The sequence below is a fragment of the Diceros bicornis genome (assembly GCF_020826845.1).
Source record: "Diceros bicornis minor isolate mBicDic1 chromosome 30 unlocalized genomic scaffold, mDicBic1.mat.cur SUPER_30_unloc_4, whole genome shotgun sequence".
NCBI lineage: Eukaryota > Metazoa > Chordata > Mammalia > Perissodactyla > Rhinocerotidae > Diceros > Diceros bicornis.
The window spans coordinates 3,394,678-3,417,468 of NW_026690902.1; the positions used below are offsets into that span (position 1 = coordinate 3,394,678).

General features: G+C 41.1%; 1 long non-coding RNA gene across 2 annotated transcripts; it reads right to left on the reverse strand.

The window, feature by feature from the left end:
• Positions 1-1,025: 1,025 nt before the first annotated feature.
• Positions 1,026-10,694, reverse strand: LOC131402171 (uncharacterized). 2 transcript variants are annotated; one of them, XR_009218332.1, is made up of 3 exons: positions 10,531-10,694; positions 7,962-8,018; positions 1,026-1,100 (listed from the first exon to the last, which is right to left on the reverse strand). It is a non-coding gene; the product is annotated as an uncharacterized LOC131402171 (long non-coding RNA). The 2 variants fall into 2 exon arrangements; XR_009218333.1 differs by lacking the exon at positions 1,026-1,100 and adding an exon at positions 7,758-7,843.
• Positions 10,695-22,791: the final 12,097 nt, after the last annotated feature.

Here is a 22,791-nt window from a genome sequence, read left to right on the forward strand (position 1 = left end):
GCACTACACATGGGGGACATATTAAACAGACGAGTCACCAACACAAGGCACAAAAAGAGAATAAATGAGGCACTAAATAGACTGCAAGAAGGACACTTGTTTACAGCATGGGCTGAAACAACAGGGCAGAGCGTCACCTTGTTCCCCTCAGCCGGGAACATGCACTTCGAGTGAATCAAAATTTTCACCACTTTGCGCTTATCTGCAAATGGACAGGAAAGCCCTGAGAGTGTTGATTTGGGGGCTGCCAGTACATTTTAGCTAGTTGGCAAGTGTGCAGACACGGAATCCACAAATAATGAGGATCAACTATATTATGAAAACATCTTTTCAAAACCAGAGTATCGTTAAGATATAAGAGCAATAATGATAACACAACAGCTAACATGTTAATGCCTACTATGTGCCAGGAGCTCTTCTAAACACTTTACATAAGTTAATGCATTTAAATCTCACTAAAACCCTATGAGACAGGAGTTCTCAGTAACCCCATTTTATAGATGAGGAAACTAAGGCTCAGAGACTAAATAATTTGCACAGGTTCTCCAGTTAAAAGCAGGATAACTGGGATTGGTGCCGAGACAAACTGGTCCAAAGCCCACAGCCTCAACCACTATGGTAGGAACGTGAGCGAATTTTCTACTTCTCCCCAAAATGCCCTTTCTGCTCCAGCCAGTGTGGTCTCCCACATACTTATTCACTCATCAAATATTTTCTGATTGCCCGCAAGGTGTCATGTACTGTGTTCAGACAGTGGAGGGACAAATAGAATGTCGACGCAAATAATCCATAAAAAAATCTATAAAACAAACTTGGGGTGAGTTTACTATGAGCCAAACTTTGAGGACCATATAGCCCAGGAGAGTCCTTTCACAAAGAAATGGAGCACTCCAAAGAAGTGGGGTGTACAGCATGGTTATATGCCATCAAAGAGCATGGACCACATGTGATTGCAATGTCCTTTTTACAATATCCGCAACCTTGACCTGTCAGCACCTCCACTGATGGACACAGTGGGTATCAGGTCTGCTGTCTCCATGGGCGTGGCTGTTGTCTCGAGTTGGGTGGTCACAGGATGAGCACAGCAATCAAATTCTAGCCTAGGGAGAAATGATTATACTTAAGGAAATGCCAATGTGGGGGAAGTTGCATTTACACCTTAAGGACATTGCTTTTGTCTTTGGGACATGTTAATTGCTTAGGGCGGATATACAATGGATGAACAGAGGCTACAGGCCCCTTTTGGGGGAAAAAAAAACAATGTCAGGCCCAATTAGTTTTACACCAAATGGCTTCCTCATATGCCCCAATGTATCCTATTGCTGGTCATTTATTTATTAAGAAGAAGGATAGTCTCAGCTTTAAGGAGCTCACGGTCTATGAGACATGAATAAAACAACAGTTATGGAAAAGTAGATAAGTATATGGTCCCAGAGTAGGGAAATCAAAATGGATCTCCAGGTGGAGACCTCTCAGGAAACGTCTCCAAGAGAAAGGAACATTTGACATGAGTTTAGATTAAGAAATAGGAATTAAGTTGATTAAAAAACTGGGTAGGAGGACAGAAGAAGCACATATAAAAAGACAGATATAAAGGATCTAAGTCTTTCAGAAAATCTGTGATATTTTTAAGGCTGGAACAAAGCAAACATGTAAGACAGAGTGGGTGATGAGGGTAAAGATGAGGACAGCAAGGGAAAGCCTGCGTATTCAGCTCAGGAGTCTGAATGTTCTCTAGGCTACTCTGAACAGTCATTGAAGGAGTCGAAGCAGATATCAGATTTAAGCAAACTTGGATTCTATAATGTAACTCTGGAGGCATGGTGGAGGAAAGATTAGAAGAAATTAAGACTGGAAGTAAAGGGACCTGTTGAGAGACTAGGCAGCAATCCAGATAAGATAGGCCTTGGCTCAGGTGTGGGGCCTGCAGGTGGAGGAGGCCAGGAGGTGGCAAGCAGTGCTGGGCTCCTGCAGGAGGAAACTGAGCTGCCTCTCAGTCACAGGAATACTGTGCCTCTCATGGCCTCCCCACCCCCATGCCCAAATGCCATGTTTCTTTCCACTTCTGTACCTTTCCTCTCTTCCCCCATCTGAAATCCTCACTCTTTCTTCCCTCCACCTACCCAAAAGTGGTCCCTTTGAGGACTTGATCTAGTCCATCTCTCCTAAGAAGCTGTCTTTAATTACAATTTCTCAATAACATTGCCATTTTTTTTACTTTCTGTAATGCAACTTACACTAAATAGCTTGGAAGAATCAAATTACATCTTGCAAACCATGTCATGTATGTGGAGGAACTTGGAACCCTATAATTCTTTGTATTTCCTTCAATAGCTACCACAAATACCTTGCACATATAGGTCAATGGACGTCCAGTTAAGTTGAGCAAAGTAGAAGCACCCTTTATAAACTAAGAACTTTTATGAGCTCAGTTATTCCTTTAGATCAGCTGTTTAAACCATTTGTTTTTCTTCACAGGTCAACAGTGTTGCCCAGCACAAATGAATTTTACACCTTCTCAAACTCAATAGAGCAAAGGTGGAATTTCATTCCCCCTGCAAGCCTTAATGCCTCAGAGAAAGGGAAAAAGAACATGTGACATCTAATTCTTTCTTCACATTCTCATCTCAAATTGCAACCGATTTCCAAATGCTAACTGGTTTTCATTGTTAAAACTGACAGAAAAAATTTCCCATTCTGGCTTTGTTTCTTTCTTTTTTTGTGTGAGGAAGATCAGCCCTGAGGTAACTTTTGATGCCAATCCTCCTCTTTTTGCTGAGGAAGATTAGCCCTGGGCTAACAACTGTGCCCATTTTCCTCTACTTTATATGGGATGCCACCACAACATGGCTTGACAAGCGGTGTGTCTGTGCGCGCCCAGGATCCGAACCTGTGAACTTGAGGCCACCACACTGGAGTGCGTTCACTTAACCGCTCCACACAGGGCTGGCACCTCTCTTTATTTCTAAAGCTGAAATGTCTAAATCTTTCACTGGGCTTGTTGGAGCTTCCATAAAATGAAAACGTACATTCCAGAAAAATCCTTAACTTTCCAGAATAATCCTTAATATAGTATGGTAAACACCTTTGCAAAATGTCACTGATTTTCAATGTCAGTGCCTCCACAAGGGTATCTTTGCATTATCTTCCCTCCCAAATACGTGTCACTTTGCTCCTCCCCAGGCTCATGGGGTCAAAGTGTTTACTGAGCACTAGGAATGATCAGAGTCTGAGGGAGACCTCAAGGATGACTAAGCCATATTTTCTGACCCCAACCATCTTTTTCCATCTCTCCTTTAACCTCTATTTTTCTCACTCTGGTTTCTACTTTAGTTGTGTACTTGTCTTTGGAATTGTTGTTTTGTGCTTTATAATTACCATGTAAATTCATGTTACATTTTGCCTTAGAGTTTAGAATGAACTTACATTAAACAATGTTTTCTCCCAGCTCTTTGATGTGTCCAATAACTTCTAACGCAATTCAAGGGGTTTCTTGTTTTTAAGTCTCCATCATTATTCCTTCAGAATTATGTTTACCCCACACTTTTGATCTGACCAATGCTGCTTTACCCTTTGAACTTTTCTATGCCAAGACTCACATGAGGAATCCCTCGAACACCATCAGCTAGGTGATCCCACATTCCTCACATCTGTTTTCTTGATTTGTTCCTAAGTAAGCATGTTTCTGAAACTAATAATAAATTGTACCAAGTGGTCATTGCATAAAAAGCACTATCACAGATACCTTAAAGAGAACAAATGGAAAGGAATATTCAATTCCTCAGATAAGTTTACAATCAAATGAGGCATTGAGGAGACCTGGGGGCACTGATCAGAGCAAAATCCTAAGAGAAAGTTTTCAGTCCATTTCAAATGAGGTTAAAACTGGAATGAGATAGTATTTTAACAGTTATCTGAAATCATAAACATTTTTCTGACCTTTGAGAATTTATTTGCATATAAACTCTACATGTGGGGTAAGAGAGTGTTGATATTGTTCAATTTCTTTTTATTTTTCAGCACTTTGTAATAGATGTGGCTATTCACAATTAATAAATATCATAATGTGGAGAGACCCAACTATCAACAGTCTGATATTCTCAATTCTTACACAAAGCTTGAGTTTTAAAGATCAAAACTCATTTTAGTTACCTCTCATCTAGTCCATTTATATCAGAAAGTTGTGGAGTTTTAGGAAAATACTTCAAAACACAAATTTTATATGTAATTTCAAAAGCAAAAAATGAGTTAAAAACTGGATGGTAACCAGTTTTGCTACTATATATTAATCTTTAACATGGGAGCAAACCATTTTAGAGAATATAATTGATATTTGCCTATTTGTATATTGTATAATGTTAAAGGATTTACAGTCTTAATAATAATTTCAAATACCAGAGAATAAAAAACAGAAGTTAAATTTTATGAAATGGTTATTTATTTATATATTTTTTAAAGATTTTATTTATTTATTTTTCCCCCAAAGCCCCAGTAGATAGTTGTCTGTCACAGGTGCACATCCTTCTAGTTGCTGTACGTGGGACGTGGCCTCAGCATGGCCAGAGAAGGGGTGTGTCGGTGCCATCCCGGGATCCGAACCTGGGCCACCAGCAGCAGAGCGCACGCACTTAACCGCTAAGCCATGGGGCCGTCTTGAAATGGTTTTTTAGACATAGCAGATTTCAGAGCATATTACTGGAAAATAAAACAATCAGTTAGTGAGATTTAAGCAATGTGGTTTTCTTTTAAACTTGCTCATTCCATGGGAGCATCCATAAAAGCCCTCTGGGAGTGGCTGACACTCTTCCCTTCCGCCTGAGCACAAGTTGTATTTTCTTTAAGCATCAGACTCTCGGGCAACACCGTAGCCCTCAACTCCGTTTAGTTGAGAAAAGGCTTTATGAGTCTTGTGTTTTTTCTAGGGGTATGGATCTCCCAGACTTATTAACTACAGGGAGAGAGTACGAGTCAGAACACATTCAATAAACTCCAGTGTGCTCAGGTGAGAGGACAGGTGCCTGAACTCACATCTGAAGAAGAATTTAGAGGATGCTTTCTGACTCTGCTTCGTGCCTCTGACTAAGCAGTCCTGGACATCCCCGTTACGGCCACGGAATAACACAGGCAGCCTTGATGGACCAGAAGTCCTCCTATGTCCATCATTTGTGCAGAGCAAACTGGCTTGAAACCTCTCGTTTCCTGCTGCAGTGGTAATTTACAGAGATACAGAACTGTCATCTAGTGAATAAAAAGAAAACAGCAAGGTGTTTGACACGAAAAGTGACATTCTGAGTTTTTTCAAAAAGATCAGTGAAGCACTAAAGTTGGTAAAGTTGACACGATGTGGCACACGAAAGTTATAGTAAACATTAATAATGTGTAGGTGAACTAATCAGTTGCTCTCTATGCCTCTAAAACATGTCTTGACATCTGACTCATAAATAGTACAGTTTAACTATAATAGAATATCTTTGGAAATAACTTCGCATCTCATCTCATCCAATGCTGTTTGCAGGAGCCGGTATTAAATAGCCAGATGGTGAGTACCCATGTTGAAGCACCCTTTTTATCACAGTAGAGAGAATATGAGGCATAAGCTCAACGGACTGATGTTCAGATCTTCCCTCTTACCCTTGATCAATTTTGTAAACATGGTTTTCTTTATTAAATATGAATTATAACAGTTACTTTAAAGGATTACTGTAAGAATTGCATAAGGTAATACAGTAAAGGAACTGGCGCACAGTAGATTGATAGTTAATTCTCCTTCCCTGTCTCTCTTCTAAGAAACATACAGAAATAATCTAAGAAGAGAACCTGTGTATAAAGTAAACTTATGACAAAAAGTCAATGACTCCTGAAGTAAGGGACATCATTGTTGAGTGCTTAACCTCAACTGCCTCCAAATACTGTTGACTCTCAATTAATTTTATGAGTTTTCTGTCTTCCAGACACTTCACTGGCTACAAGGAACGGAGAAGGTGTGAAATTTAAATTGATTTCACCCTTGAATGGTCTAGTTGTAACATCAGGTGTTTTAAATTACCTAGTTTTTCAGGTTTCCTGCTTATTACTGCATATTTGACCATGGTTCACAGCCCGAGAAAATTAAAAAATCATTATAATTTTACACACATGAATATATATCTTGACTATTACAGCTGGACTCTTAATATATAGAGCAATGTTGTACATGTTTTGTCCTTGTGGATAGTACAGAATACTTTTGTCTAGGTTTTCTTTGGCATTATCATTTATAATGAAGAACTCAGTAATATATGCCCTGGAAATAAGGGTTTAGAAAAATCTAACATACTATCCTAGTCATGCCTCAAAAAAAAAAAAAAATAAATAAATAAAAAGCTATAAAAATAATGAGAGGATATTTTGAAGGCACTATTTTTCTTAATTATTTCCAACTTTATTTCCCTTTACCTCTTTTTAATCTTTCTCTGGCTTATATGCTATTGGCTAATCATCTCATAGTAATTAAAGCACCCTCAGCTGAGTCCCCCATGCCTCTTCAAGTGCCCCAGCCTGATGTAGGTCTCAGCTGTGACAAAAAGAAGGTGGAAAACCAGATTTGTGGCACTATTCTTAAGAATATCTTTACTATTACAATAATACCTATATTTTTGAAAGTCACCAGTGGATTACAAAATGAAGTACTTGACCAATGTTGTATCCTCATTTTCCTTCCAGGGGGAGCACAACTTTCATGTGTAATGCAGGGCTGCTGCTTTATTGTTTTTCCCTTTCAAGACATTTTATTACTTGTAAAACATAATAGCGTTAATAGTGATTTATGAGTAACAATATAAACTTACAGACAGCAAAAAAGATATTATTTTAGAGTCATAATTTTATATACTGTAACAAACAGTAACACTTTCATAATGTACTATCTTGATTGATCATTAATTTTTTCCTGGTTCATTTTTATGCTAATTCATTTATTAGATTATCAAATATATACTTTTATGATCTTTATATTCAATCAATATATTTGAAGGGACATCAGTTGTTCTTGGTAAGTGAAAGGTCACAAAAATTTTTGTTAATTTATAAGTTTGAGAAGGATCTTTCTACTTTTTAAAAGAGAAGTCATTTAATATTTGGGAAAGTTCTCAAAAATCATCAAATTCTTTAATTTTACAGAAAGGAATACTACGTTCTAGAGAGCCTAAGTACGTTGTCACACACTAACCAGAAACAGACCTGGGCCTAGAACTCAGCTCTGAGTCACCTGACTTCTACTGGACCACACTCAAGGGAGCACACCCTGTTCTTACTGATAATTTCTATTACTAAGTTATTTTCAAAAGCACAGTTGGGAGAAAGTGTAAATAAATAAAACAGATGATTTTATATAAAAAAGTAGCTATTGCTACCCACAATTTCTATTCCATATGAGTGTTTCCTTTCTTGCAGGTTTCTTTTTTTTAATAGTAAGTCCATTTTGGTAACAAGAAAAAAGACATAAAATTTGGCTTTTTAGTAACAAAAAAAAAGCTTCTGTTGAAATTAAAAAGACACTAACTAATGTTTCATCTACTACAGCAACTTAAGAATATCATTTGATTTTGGTAAAGTTCTGAGAGATTTTTTTAAAACTCATATCCATGTGACTATTAGTCCAGCCAGGCACATCTCCACATGACATCTCCTAGTGTGTCCAGTTTTCTGCTGGATCCAGCTGTTGTCAGGCCCAATGTTCTGGCTGGGTACAGAATGATGCAGCTTCTGAAAATCATGTGCTCAGTTCCACTTCAAGGCTGATTTTCTCTGCAAAGTCTAAGTGGAAGAAAACATCCCCTTCCACATGACTGGATTTCCCTGCAGGCTTAGAGAAACAAGGTGGCCTCAGCAGATGGGCAGACAGGAAGATAAATGAGAGTCTGTCACAATTTTATGATAAATAAGAGAGAAAAGGATTTGACATCCTAACAAGATTTTCTTACCTGTTGAACAGCATCTGAACATATTTTTCAGAGTTTGCAAAATAGCAGATTGAGATTCTAGGTTGGAAAGGAAGAAGATAGGCAATATATTAAAAAATAAATTTTATAATTTCCTCAATCACAAAACAAAACTAAATAAAATACATCTTTAACCATAAGTGCCGAAAACCTCCAGTTTATCTTCCAGTTATAATTCTGTGTTATGAGAACATGAATACTTTTCAATATATTTAATATGTACAGTGACTAACACTCATGCCATTAATTACTTTTGAAATTAGACTAGCCCTATGCCCTTATTGACTGACATCAATCATAATTACTTTTCTCAATTCCTAGTTTCTATTTTGTGTCAGAATGTACCTGCTGAGACATTCACTTTTTATATTATTCACTTAGCATAAGTCTGTAAAATGATGGACGACAACTCAGCCATCTTGAAGGATGGGGTCTCAAATGCTATATCTCACTATTGACAAATCACCTTTTGGTTTGAATGAGAGACAATGAGCACTGTCACAAGAGACACTCGAAAAAAGGGATCTGGCTCCTTTTGTCTAGCCTTTGGGCGTCTGTGAGACTGCAAATTCTTCATACTGGAAAACCTAAGTGAGGACCAAGTCCAGGAATCTTTTTAAAGCTAGGGGACACTTTCTTCTACGTGAAGCTTGCATCGAAGTTTATAAACATAAGAAAAAAAACAAAGAGCATTCAGGGCCAGCTGGGTGGGGCAAGCGGATATGTGCGCGCATTCTGCTGCAGCGGCCCAGGCTTCGTCGGTTCGGATCCTGGGTGCACACCGACGCACCACTTGTAAGACCATGGTGTGGTGACATCCCATATAAAGTGGAGGAAGATGTGCATAGGTGTGAGCCCAACGCCAGTCTTTCTCAGCAAAAAGAGGAGTGAGAGATGTTAGCTCAGGACCGATCTTCCTCACAAAATCAAACAAACAAACAAACAAAAACCAAGAGCCTTCAGGAATATCCAGTGCTCCATGGATCGGAGTCTGAAAACCACTCATCTTTTCCGTCCTCCGCATTTTACAGATGAAACATAACACAAACAGTTGGTGACAACCTGAAGACTAGAGTTCGTCTCCTGACTGTCACCTCACTCCCAACCCCGACTGCTGTGCAGAGCAGATGCCTGACAAGATACAGCAGTCACTCCTGGGGATAATTTAGACATTCCCAATTCAGCAGCATTTTAGTTGATGTACTTGACAAGACTATAGAAAAACAAAAGGTATTTACTACTTAAATTGTATAATGTATAGTTAAATGACATTGAAAGTTTTCATTTCACTTACAGCAAAATTTGGTGGGCCCAGGGGCCTTCTTTCATCTGCTCACCCTCCCCGGCATCTCAAACCTTCTCTGCCTTTCCCCTCTTGCTCACTGTGCTCCAGCCACACTGGCTTCTTGCTGCCCAACAACATCCGAGTCACATTTCCTCCACAGCTTCTCTGCAGCCCTGAGATATCTACATGTCCTCCTGCTCTGTCCCTTCCCTCTGAGCCTTGCTCCAGCCTCCCTGGTCTCTCTAATTAAAGTAGCAACCCATTCAATCTCTAGCTCTCCCCATTGCCTGTCACTTACCTTTTTCTTGACACAGATCATCACACGATAGACTATGTAATTCACTTGTCTGCCTACGTATCCATTATCTCACTTAGCCAACAAAAACAAGTTCTGTGAAGACAGAGATTTCGTAGAAAATTTTTTCCTTAGTGTATCCCAAACCTGGCATACAGTAGGTGTTTAAATATTTGTTGAGTAATTGTAAGAGGGAATGAAAGGAGTCATCAGAAGAATGATCACACCGTGGAAGTAGGTGCCACCATGAAGAGTGGGCATCCTGGGAAGGGAAAGAGGGAGCAAAGATTTTATATCTGGCAACACGGGTACCACTGTGCCTTTACTACTTCCTGCACATCAGCTTGTCGACGTAAATAATCCATAATCAATCTATAAATCAAAATAGGGGAGAGTTTATTATGAAACAACTTTTGAGGACCATGGCCTGTGGCCTTCCTTCCCTAAGGAAGGAAGGGCACCGAAGAAGTGGGGTGTACAGAGCGGTTATATACCTTCAAAGCGCACATATCGCAAGTGATTGCAATGTCCCTTTTACAATAGCCACGAGATCAGCCCTGCCAGATTGCCCTGCCAGAGCAGCTATTGATGGACACAGCAGGGGAGTAGATCTGGTGTCTCGATGGTCATGGCTGGTGTCACGTCTGTTGTCTGGAGCTGGGTGGTCACAGGATGACTGCAGCAATCAAATCCTAGCCTAGGGAGAAATGCTTATCCTTAAGGAAATGCCAATGAGGGGGAAGTTACATTCTTATCTTAAGGGCATTTACTCTTCTCTTTGGGACATGGTAAAGCAGATACACAGTACAGGTGGCAGACCCTTTTGGAAAAACAAATTCAGGCTGAATTAGCTTTACCCCAAATGGCTTCCTCATGTGTTCCGTTATATCCTATTGCTTGCCATTTATTTATCAAGCTCACTATGTCTTTCAAACAGAAATCATCGAGAATAGCATGAAGTAGTCACTTACCAACAAATGTCACTGTGGCAACAGAATATGAACAAGTCGCCTTCAAATATAACCATTCTCCCAAATACTGTATTTCACTGACTTAATCAAAAAGGGATTCTTCTCTCTTATACTGACAAATCTCCACTCTGAACTTAGCATTAGATGTAGTCAATTTTGAATAAAGACCTTTAACATCAAAGCCAGCCAATAGTTTTTGTTAAAGCAAATCCAAACTCGGGAACAATTTTGTTTTCAGTCACCTCCAATCCTCTCAAACTCAAGATAAGGTCCCGGCTTTGTGTAGATGGAGAAAAGCTTCTCTTCCTCTTTTTCTATTCAGATAGTGCAGGGAAGATCCCAAGGTGTCTGCTGGTGGAACACTAACAGTTCTTCACATTAGAAATGCATGCAATGTTTCCTAGCTTCTTTTCTATAGGCCGAGGTCTGATGAGCTGCCCCAAGGAGCAAACATATGGGCTCCAGCAGTAAATAAGACTCTGTGCAGTTTACCACAACAATGAACTACAAAGATGTATCAGGAAATATTTTGAACACCTACACCTAAGGTCTGTTTCACTCTGTCTAATTCCGTGTCTACCTGAACTGAATTCACTCTTCATCCCTATCCCATTTGTGACAGTTTTTATTTACTTGAATCAGCATGTTATAACATCTAAGAGAAATTTATCAAAATACTCTCTTCAAAATAGCTAGCTGAGGGCCAGCCCCGTGGCTTGGCAGTTAAGTGCGCAAGCTCCGCTGCTGTCAGCCTGGGTTCGGATCCCGGGCGCACACCGACGCACTGCTTCATTGGCCATGCTGGGTCTGTGTCCCACGTGCAGCGACTGGAAGGATGTGCAGCTGTGACATACAACTATCTACTGGGGCTTTGGGGGGAAAAATAAAAAATAGATAAAATCTTCAAAAAACATAGCTAGCTGAATTATAGGAGTTGTAGAGGGTCAAGATTTTAAGAGGAAAGTCATGTACAGAGTAACTGTACTACAAAATTAAAAGAAAATGAATGAGAACAATAAGAGACAGAAAAAAATGATAAGGAATACAATAGAGAGTAAAAGTAAGAAAAAGAGATAAAAGAAGAAAGAAGGTGTAGGAAAGAGAGAGAGTCAGGAAAAGCATGAGAAATGGCAGAAAGGGGCACGAACAGAGGGAAGACACCAGGCTCAGAGCGAATGACAAGTCAGCTGGCTTCTGAGCAAGGCTCAGGTCTGGAGTCACTGGGCTGCATCTGAGAAATCCACTCAGTTCTAACATCCTGAGAATGACCACGCCTCATCCAAACTCGGACGACACTGGTTACCAGCGTTCTCTTCTCCCAGGACCTGCTGGAGCTTTGAGAACTGCCTCTCTCAGCTCTGGGACTGACAGAGTCCCCATTAAATATTCATCAACTGGGATGGTTGTTTTGAAAGAGTAACATAGAGAGAGCTCTATCAAGGGTACACTTAAACCTGCCAACTCCTTCACTAATCTTTCCAAAGAATTAAGAACTAAGCTGTTTAAAAAAAAAAAAAACTACTGTTAAGCGAAGTAGCAGAAAACTTTCCTGGCAAACTTTAAATGTTCCATCTTTTTTGAAGTTACCTCACAAAATTCTGAGCATAGTCTGAAATTCTGGGCTCCCTACTGTTCCAAATATGTTTCAGAAATGATCTCCTCTTCATCACAATGTAAGCCTATGCCTTATGAAGCAAAATAAACTTGGATGAGTTTTATCTTGTAGAGAGAGGGCAGCAGGAAAAAGAGTAGGATGTGCCTCTCTGCTATGAAGGATAATTAATAAAATCACACCAAAATATACAAAATATGCCTCTAAAACTGAATGAAGCAGACTCTAAAAAGTTTTACATTTTAAGTAAAAATGCACTTACATAAAATTATACATCAGTTTGTCTAAAATATAATCAATTTTATAGAAGAAGAATTCATTAAGTTTCATTTAAATAGCATGACATGATTAGCTGCATAATAAATGGTAGATATTTTAATTCGGGTATACCATTGTCGGGGGAAGAGGGAGAATCTCCCTCTGTCCTTTTCCTTAAGGTTCTTATGGCTGGCCAAATAATTAACATGACAGGTTAGAAGGAGAAAATAATACCAAATTTAATATCATATATACATTGGAGAAAGCAGGGACACTGCGTTTCTCAACACAATAGCAGAAATTCTCTTCTTAAATACCATGTCCAAACAAAGACAAAGAGGGTGTTGGGGGTGGGGGTGTCAGTTACAGGAGATCATCACTAAAGTCCTGTAAACAAGAGAAATGTTTATTATGTAGTTTTAAAGCCTCACCTTCTGCATTGATAAGTATCTAGAAATGAGGTCATCCCCCCCTCTTCCCAATACAGAGAGGGAGATACCTTTACAAATGGAGACTTCCCTTGTAAATGATTGTTTGGTAACTCCTCACAGGGCCATCCAGAGCATGTGGCCAGAGACACAGAACTTCCGATAAGATGGGCTTGTTGGTGCCTTTTCTACTGTCACCTCTATCCTACATTATCTTTATAGCCGTCATGATAATAACTCCTTCCTGTAACAGATGTTTTGTTTTAAATTCTTTAGGCAGTTTGGGAGGGGAACTCAAATATTCTTCCTGAGTTCTCTGAGTCTTTATTGTCTTCAGCTCAAATTAATCCGCATACCAGAGTGGTGCTTCCTGGGGTAGCTTGCCCTGAGCACCATCACCATGTTCTTCCACCAATGAGGGTGGGCTTAAACCTGTAATTTCCCTAAAAGGCACCAAACGTATGTTCCGCTTATTTGATTATTTAATAGTATGGATCTGTCCTCATTGCCAATAAAGGATGTCTACACACACGCTTTAGCTTGCATATGTAAGGGGAAATGCAGGATGAGTTTATAAAAAGAAAAATTGAAAATGAGCACTGCCTTTAGGAGACGTGGTCAATCTGTTCAAGAACATTTTCTCCCTTGGTCAAGTGAGAAGCTGAAAGAGAGAATGCTATCAGCCTCGTCCTTGGCCCCTTATAGAATTCTGCATTATCTCAATTAAAAGTGTGCTAAAGTGTTTGTAATAAACTTGGAAATGTGTTGATGATACTGTATTTGCATTACATCACACAGACTCTCTTTCTTTAGGCACTATTCAAAACACTTTTTTGAACATTAGAGGCCAGAAAAGTTTTGCTTCTCTGACAGGCTGTAGCTTTTAATCTCATGGACATGAAATGATAGAGAATTGTTCCCAATTCCCTTTCTACTTTAAACCTGAGTGATAAATTTCCAACTACCTTTAAAAACTACAGGTCCTTCTGAAACACATTTTAATGTGCTGGTTTATTTTAGCTTCATTTCTTTGTTCTATCCTAAACTACTTTCGGTTTGATCTATGTTCCTTGTATTCCTTTTGTATACCTAGATCTTTAAAATCTGCTCTAACTTATATTGGAGAAATTTTGGGTTACAAATTTTTCAGACAGCATGTAAACTCAATTTTTAGGGTTTGTACACAAAAAGTTTCTGCCATGTTTCTACCAGCTCTCCTTCCATATATTTTCCTCAAGGATTTCCTGCGACAAAATTGCCCTTCTAAAAGCCAGTCTTCTGTTCACTCTCTTGGCCAGTCACATATTCATACAAAATAAAGGACTGGATTATCCAAAGATGCAACAAGAATGATCAAGTGCTGATTCACACCTAGATATCCTGCTCCTGTTCTCCATGAATTTTAAAACTAAAGTTAATTTTCTCTTTCATTTTGTCTCAATCTATTGAGTAACCTTGGCAGTCAGCCCCTAAACTGGTCCACTGCTTGCTTCAGCAGACACAAAACTCTCTCTCAAATGCTTGCATTCATGTGCTGAGTAGGTATTGTATTTATTTAGATCTTATTCAACAAAAGATCTTCATTGATTCACTCAAATACTTAAGTATATATTATGTACCCAAAGGTATTGAGATGTTGTGGGTCTGCAAGGAAGACAGATATGTATAAACAGATAAATTACGCTATAGAAATAATTTGATTTAAAGAGATATGAATAAAATGCCATGGGACTCCAGGAAAAAGAACCACCATAGGTTGACCTACAACTAAGATATATAGCAATGTACTGGGGCTTTGAGGAAAAAAAAAAAACACACCATGGGGGGTGAATAGGGTTTATACCATATAAGTAAAGGAAAATGAAGAAAGAGAAGTTAAAGAGAAAAAAATATAAACAGAAAGGTTTTGTTCTTGTTAACGTTTCTGCCACAAATTTTTTGAGTACACTGCTTGCTGATGTCCTTTCTAGCCAGTCTTATCCTTCAGGCGGCATCTATAGACCCCAAAAATTTGATTGTAACAAGCTGGGGTTCTCCGCGCAGACAATGTCAAGTATGTAGGGAGCCAGGAGGTGAGCAAAAGATTCACAGGACTCTGCAGCCCATCTGCAGCTCACTGGTGGGGAGGGACACCGAGGCGTCACCTTTGCCTTACTTTCCAAGTTCACATAGAGGAGGGTCGGTTTCTTCCTCAATATATGAAGGTGTAGATGAACTTCTTTCACAGAATAGATTATGGAAAATTTAATGTGAGAGCCATGTAAAAGGCAGAGGACATAGCACCATGAATCTGAAGTAACTGGACATGTGAATTAGTAACCAATATAAAGAAGAGCTGAAGACAAGAAAAAGGGCTAAAAACAAGTTCTCAATTTTCTAAGATGGAAATGCAAGTCTTTCTTCTTCCAAAAGAAAAAAGTCATTGAACCATTTACTTTAAAATAAAATTGAAAGGGGCCACATGTTGCAAATAATGGTTTTAACCATGATATCAGTACACAATAATGTGTAGCAATCAGCTGTTAAGTGCACTGAAAATTGTTCATTCCTTAACAATTATGTTATCAAAGTTTGCAATTGATATATATATTTTAGTAAATAGTAGACTGTGTGCAAATCTGTCACCATATTATTGACGATGTTACTCTTACAACTGAAAGCATGACTAGGAGCGAGAGGGTGGTGTGACCCCAGATTGCTAGAGTCACAGCAAGTCAAGAAAGTGACATTAGGTTATTTGGACAAAAGAATGCTATATGGCTCTTGGGTTAATAACAGATTAATTGGAGAAAAACAAGTTACTACAGTAAATTACTGTCTTCCTACCTCAGTCACCCTCTCCAAGAACACATATTTTAAAATGAGACAAGTTATTATATTTAAAATTACCGGTTCTGGCATTTTAGAAACTACATCAAGTAATGAAGTAAAAACTAGGTTACAAACATCCTGGTATCAATTCTGACTACCATCTTTTACCAAAATAAAACTGTAATTATCACTAATTCACTTGCAATCTAGTCCTCCTCCAATATACAAAATCAACAACTTCAAATGTTTCATAACTTTTTATAACTTTCCCTAAAATTTTAGAAGATAATATAAATATATCTCTTGGAAAAGTTGAGAAAGATAGAGACACAAGGAAAAGTACAGATGAAAATATTACCCTAATAAATGATGTAAAACACAAGATATGAACAACTGTTAAAAAAAATTCTCTATGAAATTGATAATTCTACTATCTGTACACCTGCTTATTACCTATCAGTAATTTGATACATAAACGAACAGAATAGTGTATTTAATGGGATCAATTCTTTCAGTTGTGTGCTTTTCTTTTTAAAACTACATCTGCTTTTATGTGCTAGATTTATTTTCAGGTGGTATCACATTAGAACACCCTCATCTCTGAAGATTTTTGCAATAAGGAACTCTACCTTGGCCCTTGATCAACTGTACTCTATGATAAAATCAGAGCCCTACATGGAACAATGTTTCCTAAATCCTATCTCCCGTGCGTTGTTCATGTCAGGGAGTATATTCCACCAAGTAAACACTAAACAGTGTTTCAATAGCATGGGATATTAAAAGGAGGACATGCAGGGTTGGGTGTGGGACCCCATTCAGTGCCTCAGTTCAAAGAAGAAAGAGGTAAATGCATCCCTCCAGAGACTGGGATAAAAAGAGGAAGTTATGAGACCGAGGCTCCCTCTGCAGGCCATTAAGCAGGAACCTGGAATAAAACTGTTGACACCATGGATCATGGTTGGTTTTACACGGAGCTCACGAGGAAGTGAAGGACATGAAATAATGATAATTATAATAACAGCAGAAAACACTTCTACTGAGCCAAGCACTACACTTTGAATGTTAATTCTGTGCCTGAACATACATTAACACACATAATCCTCAAAATATCCCGACGTAGTAGATGTTGGTCTTTTCACAATTATATAGATGAAGAGACTGGGTACAGTGCCTAGAAAACTCATCCGGGTTACACAGCTCATAAATGGCAGAGCCCAAGCTCAATGCTGTTATTTTATGCTCTTTTACTACAACTCCAAGTTAAGTCTCTAATGAGTATCTCCACTGGCAACTGGCAAAACCTTAGTAGTCCCTCCATGCAGGTAGGCATGGGCATGGCAGGGACCCGGCTGAGGGAGGCTAAATCACCCGAGGTGTGGTACAGCAGTTGCCAAGTGACTTCCTCTTCTGACAGGGGTGAGAACACACCCAAAAAATCTTGGCAGCTGGCACCAAGGCTCTTTCCTTCAGAACTGGTCCACCACGAAATGGGCCTGGAGCAGGAGGATGAGAGAATAGACCAGACTCCTTTGAAATAAGCAGGCGATCTGCACCAGCCTTCCTATCGCCCTGGGCGTGGCACATGAGCCCTCAGGCAGAGGGCCTGACGCCTGCCCTCCTTGGCGGATTTCTCACCAGACCATGGCCTGGACACTAGGAAGGCCAGGCCTAACCTACACCAGAGAGGAGGCAGAGAACTGTCACGGGAAGGACTTGCCCAGTTTGGCCCTGGATCCCTAGCCCTAGGGGGCCATACCCCGGTCTCGGCTCTTCTGACTCCACAGAGCCTTTCCTACACCTAGCCTGGCTGCAGTCGCAAAGTGAAGGCATGAGGTGAAGCCATACTTTGTCTTTTCAGGAAGGAATGAGCCCCGGGGAGAAGCAGCTGGCCCAGGGAGAGCCTTGAGCTTGAAGCCCAATATGCCTGTGGCCATCAGGACGAGAACAATGTTTCCAAGAAAGGGAAGTGGGCTTCAAGCTGAGTGGGAGTGGGGGAGAGGAGGAAGACAACTGCTGAAGCCAAGTCAAGAAGGACAGCGATGGAACAGCTACAGCTGGGTGGCACCAGACTTCCGTGCTATGGTCAGAGACTGGCCCGAGGGCGGAGCCCTCACTGAGGATCCCTGAGGCCAGCCCTAGGCCCTGGCGGTCGCGCATGCACCCTTGGCCTTTGTGGGGTTGTGGGGGGTTGAACCAAACCCCACAGGGCTCCCGGGGCGGCCAGAGAGAGAAGGGTCCATGGGAGAGTTAGGTGAGGTGGACAGTGGTGCCACCTTATTCTCCTCAGGTCCCTGAGGGGGAGACAGAGAGACAGAGAGACAGGGAGAGACAGAGACAGAGAGAGAAAGAGGGAGAGAGAGAGATCCCTGACCTCTGAGTCTCTGCCTCCACCGCTGGCTGGTGCCAACTCACACGCCATATCATTTCCACCCATCACCCCCATGCCTGCCATGGGGCCAGCCCCACCACAGAGAGGCCGGTGCATTGTCACCTCTGTGCCATCCCTTCCAGACCTGACCCCAGTGAAGGAGAAAAGGTTGAGACAAGTCTTTACGTGTCCCTCTGCATGACAATAGTCTTCCTCCCCTCTCCCATTCCACAGGCCCACCCACAACATCCACATTTGTCATTAGCTCAGGAGAGGATGCAAGATGAGAATCTCTGCTATTGTGTGGAGAGACTCAGTTTCCCAGCTTTCTCCCATGGACACATGTTCTTCAGCTGGGTCTGATTTTCTCCAGACAACCTGTCTTGTTAAGGATTTGGCCAGCCATAAGAACCTGAAGGGAAAGGGCGGAGGGGCATTCTCTCTCTGCCCCCGACAGCCCTGAGCTGGTTCTGTCCCTCAGTCCTGGCCAGGGGCTGCCCATCCCCCGGTGCCCTCTCCCGGGGCATCCAAGGGCAGGCTTGGCGCCAACCCCACCCCGCTCGCCACTGCCACTACCATCATCCTCCCTCGGGAGTCCTGGGCAGGACAGAGACCAGGTTGTGGGAGGCCTCCAGATCTCAGGTCTGGCCCACCGCCTGCCAGGCTGATTCCTCCTCTGACGGGGGCCCGGGACACACCCCAGGATACTTGGCAGCCATTCCCAGTCTATATCCTCCGGAACTCGTCCCCTTGGAAGGGGCCTGGCCCAGGTGCCAGGTTCGGCTGGTTGGCCAGCCTCCTTTGGAGAAAGCAGGCAAGCTGAGCCAGGCTTGCAGTGGTCCTGGCGAGACACCTGCTACCTCAGGCAGAGGGCCTCCTGCGTGTCCTCCATGGCGGATTTCTCCCCAGAGCCATGGCCTGGGCACTAGGAAGACCAGGCCTTCCTGACTTCAGGGAGGAGGCTGGGACCTGTGGCCGGAAGGGTCCTGGCCCCCAAGCTCTGCAGTGCCATCTGCCTGTCTTGGCACTTCTGAATCCACAGAGCCTTTCCTACACCTGGCCTGGCTGCAGACGAAAAGTGCAGGCGTGGGGTGAGTCCATGGCTCTGCCTTTCCAGGAAGAAATGAGCCCCTGGTTGAAGCAGCTGGCCCAGGCAGAGTCTTGAGCTGGAAGCCCAGTACACCTGTGGCCATCAGGGCCAGAGCAATGTTTCCAAGGCAGGGAAGCGGCTTTCAAGCTGAGTGGGAATGGGGGAGGGGAGGGAGACAACAGCTGAAGCCAAGTCAAGAAAGGCGGCTATGGAACAGCTGCAGATGTGTTGCGGCAGCCGGTCAGAGTCTGGCAGGAGAGCTGGGTCTTCACTGAGGACCCAAGAGGCCAGCCCTAGGCCCCGGCGGTCGCGCATGCGCCCTTGGCCTGTGCAGGGGTGTGGGGGGTTGAACCACAGCCCGCAGGGCTCCCGGAGTGGCCAGAGAAAGAAGGGCCCATGGGAGATGTAGGTCAGGTGGGCAGGTGGCGCCACCTTACTCTCCTCAGGTCCCCGAGGGAGAGAGAGAGAGAGAGAAACAGAGAAAGAGACAGAGACAGAGAGAGAGAGAGGGAGAGAGAGAGAGATCCCTCACCTCTGAGTCTCTGCCTCCACAGCTGGCTTGTGCCAACTCACACGCCATCACAGTTGCACCCACCATCCCCACGCCCGCCCCATGGCCAGCCCCACCACAGAGATGCCGGTTCCTGGTCACCTCTGTGCCTTCCCTTCCGGACCTGACCCCAGTGCAGGGGAAACTGGTCGGACAATCCTTTACATGTCTCTCTGCATGATAATAATCTTCATCCCCTCTCCCATCCAACAGGCCCACCCATGACATCCACCTTTGTCATTAGCTCAGGAGAGGATGCAAGATGAGAATCTCTGCCATTGTGGCGAGAGATTCAGTTTCCCGGGTTCTCCCATGGACACATGTTCTTCAGCTGGGTCTGATTTTCTTCAGCCAACCTGTCTTGTTAACGACTTGGCCAGCACCAAGAACCTGGAGGGAAAGGGCGGAGGGGGATTCTCTCTCCCCCTTTCCTCCCCGCCTCTCTCCCCCTCCAGGTGATGGGGTGGGGATTCCCCCTCCCCATCTCTTGCTCAGATATTTTCTCTTAGAACAGACAGTTTTCTTCTCTTCTTCCTTTCTCTCTCCTCTCTCTCCAGGGTTCCTTGCTACTCCTTCATTTATTTATTTATTTATTTTTAATTTTTGTTTATTGCAGTAACATTGGTTTATAACACTGTGTAAATTTTAGTTGTATATCATTATTCTTCTATATCTGCATAGATTATATCGTGTTCACCACTCAAATATCAATTACAAACCATCAACACTCCTTTCTAATCATTGGTTTGATTTCCTGTTTGACCAAACAGTTATTCATCAGAGTGTTTATTGGCTTATAAATTGTCTGATTTGTTTAAGTTATGTTGGCAGTTAATGAGCATTTTTGTGTGCAAGTTGGTTAAGGAACTGGATTTCAAATCTTGCCGTTCCTCTGATGAGCTACTGAGTCAGAATTTCTGTGGTTGGCCATGTATCTCTCTTCTGGCGGCTTCACGAATTGATTGCTATGTCGAAATTGCTTACTGGTCAAGGATAGGACCTAATTTTATAATAATATGTTTTCTTTGCTTTGGAGTAGGGAGTTTGATATTTATATGCAGGCACATGTGTGTGTATGCTCCAAACATATTTAATGATAAATAAAGATTAACAATATATATGATTCCTATATTGACTTTTTTTGGACAAATACTGAGAAGTTCATTGAATACTCTTACTTTGGTTGTAGTTAGGTTCACTTTACGTCATATTTTTAAAATCCTTTTTTAAATATATGATACTATAATTGAACATATACATTTTGACTGCTAACCACCTTTTAGTCCCCAAATATTTTGCCTTCAGATATGTGTACCATTATACACATTCATATATAAAAGTTTCATATTAGTTGTGGCTTTACTTTTGTGAGCACGTGTATGGAATATCACTGACAATCCCCTTTCTTTCAGCATCTATGTTCAGTGTTAGTTTCTTATGTCTTCGTGGAATGTAGAGTAACATTCAATATTGAAAAAGTGATTTAAATAACTTCATTATAGTATAACTGCTATATGTAGCATTATCTGTGTGGTTCTATTTTTAAATTTTGTACTTTGCTTTTTTTCTTTTTCTTTGTTTTGCTCCATTTAAAGTAATTTTCCTTATTAAACTTTTCTCCACCATGTTGGATATATACATCTTTTTCACATTCTATTTTAGAATATTTTTTTTCTGCTGAGGAAAATTGGCCCTGGGCTAACATCCATGACCATCTTCCTCTACTTTATATGGGACACCACCACAGCATGGCTTGATGAGCAGTGTAGAGGTCCTCACCCAGGATCCGAAGCCATGAACGCTAGATCACCAAAGCAGAGCGTGCAAACTTAACCACTATGCCACCAGGGTGGCCCCTATTTTACAATATTTTTAATTTGAGAAATAAGAAGACCCCAGAATCTGAAGTCTTGCCTCACTGCCTCCTCAATGTTAGATGAAAAATTAATTAGTATTTTACTTCTTTTCTTTTTCTCCAAATCCAGTGTCTCTAGGTATAGATTAAGCTCTTGCTTCAAGATGGTTTTAAATTTTATGCACATTCTTTAAAGTAGTTTGTGTTTTGCATTTTATAAAAATCACATTAACACAAAGTACTGAGACAATTGTTTTAATTTTTCAGTGTTCACTTCTTTGGTATGGTGCATTTTTTTTGAAACCAGTCAACCTCAAACTTGATTATGGATCTGAATTATCTGGAAGGCTTGTTAAAACACAGAAGGTTTGCTGTACCCCACCCCAAACATTCTGATTCAGTAGGTCTCGGGTGGAGACTAGCATCTCCACATTGTGATTCAAAGCTCCTCTGCCTAACATTCCTTATTTTTTTCATTTCAGAGGCAGTTAATTCTGTATCTGAGTGTGAGGGCTGTCCCTACCCAATCCTTTGACTCTTCACAGGTGTTATGCCACAATAATCTTCTTGTACTCCTAACTCCACCTCAGCATTTGGAGGCCCCAACTGACACAAAAGCGTTCTTCATTTTTCCTCTGAAAGGGGTGCTTTATTTTCAGAAATGTGACACAGTCTGCAATAAGTTTAATGTGGATGCTGTTGTCTGCTCTTTAGATATTGAAATTTACTTATACAACACCTGCACCATTCTTCCTTGTTCTCAGTATTTAATGCTTTAACATTGGTAAGACATGGGGCTTTTGGAATTCTGAACACTCTCCCTTCTTCAAGTTTAATTGATCATACCACACCTGAACTAAGTTGAACTAAAGTTGGCCATATCATGGCTTGTCACATGACGATCAGGTATATGTGTAGTATGTGTGCAGCTCAGAGAAACAGAATGTTCCTGGAGTGTGCATCTCAATGATTCTTCTCCTAAAATTTGACTAAATATGTTCTTAATAGAGGTTCTTAGTTTCAGTTAAATATACATAATCCATACATACATTACTGTAAAATTTTCTATATCTTAAACTTATTTTGTTGAATAGCGTGTGAATTATTTCTATACCCCAAGCTCACACGTTTGATTTAAAATTTATTTTCTTTTCAAGTTAAAGAAAGAATTTTTATTAAAAGAAAGAAATGCGAAGAAGTATCTAAAAGAATGAAATACCAGGAGTATGGAGGACAAGATACCTGAAAGGGGTTTCCCTCCACATAACACTATCTTCCATAAAATATAA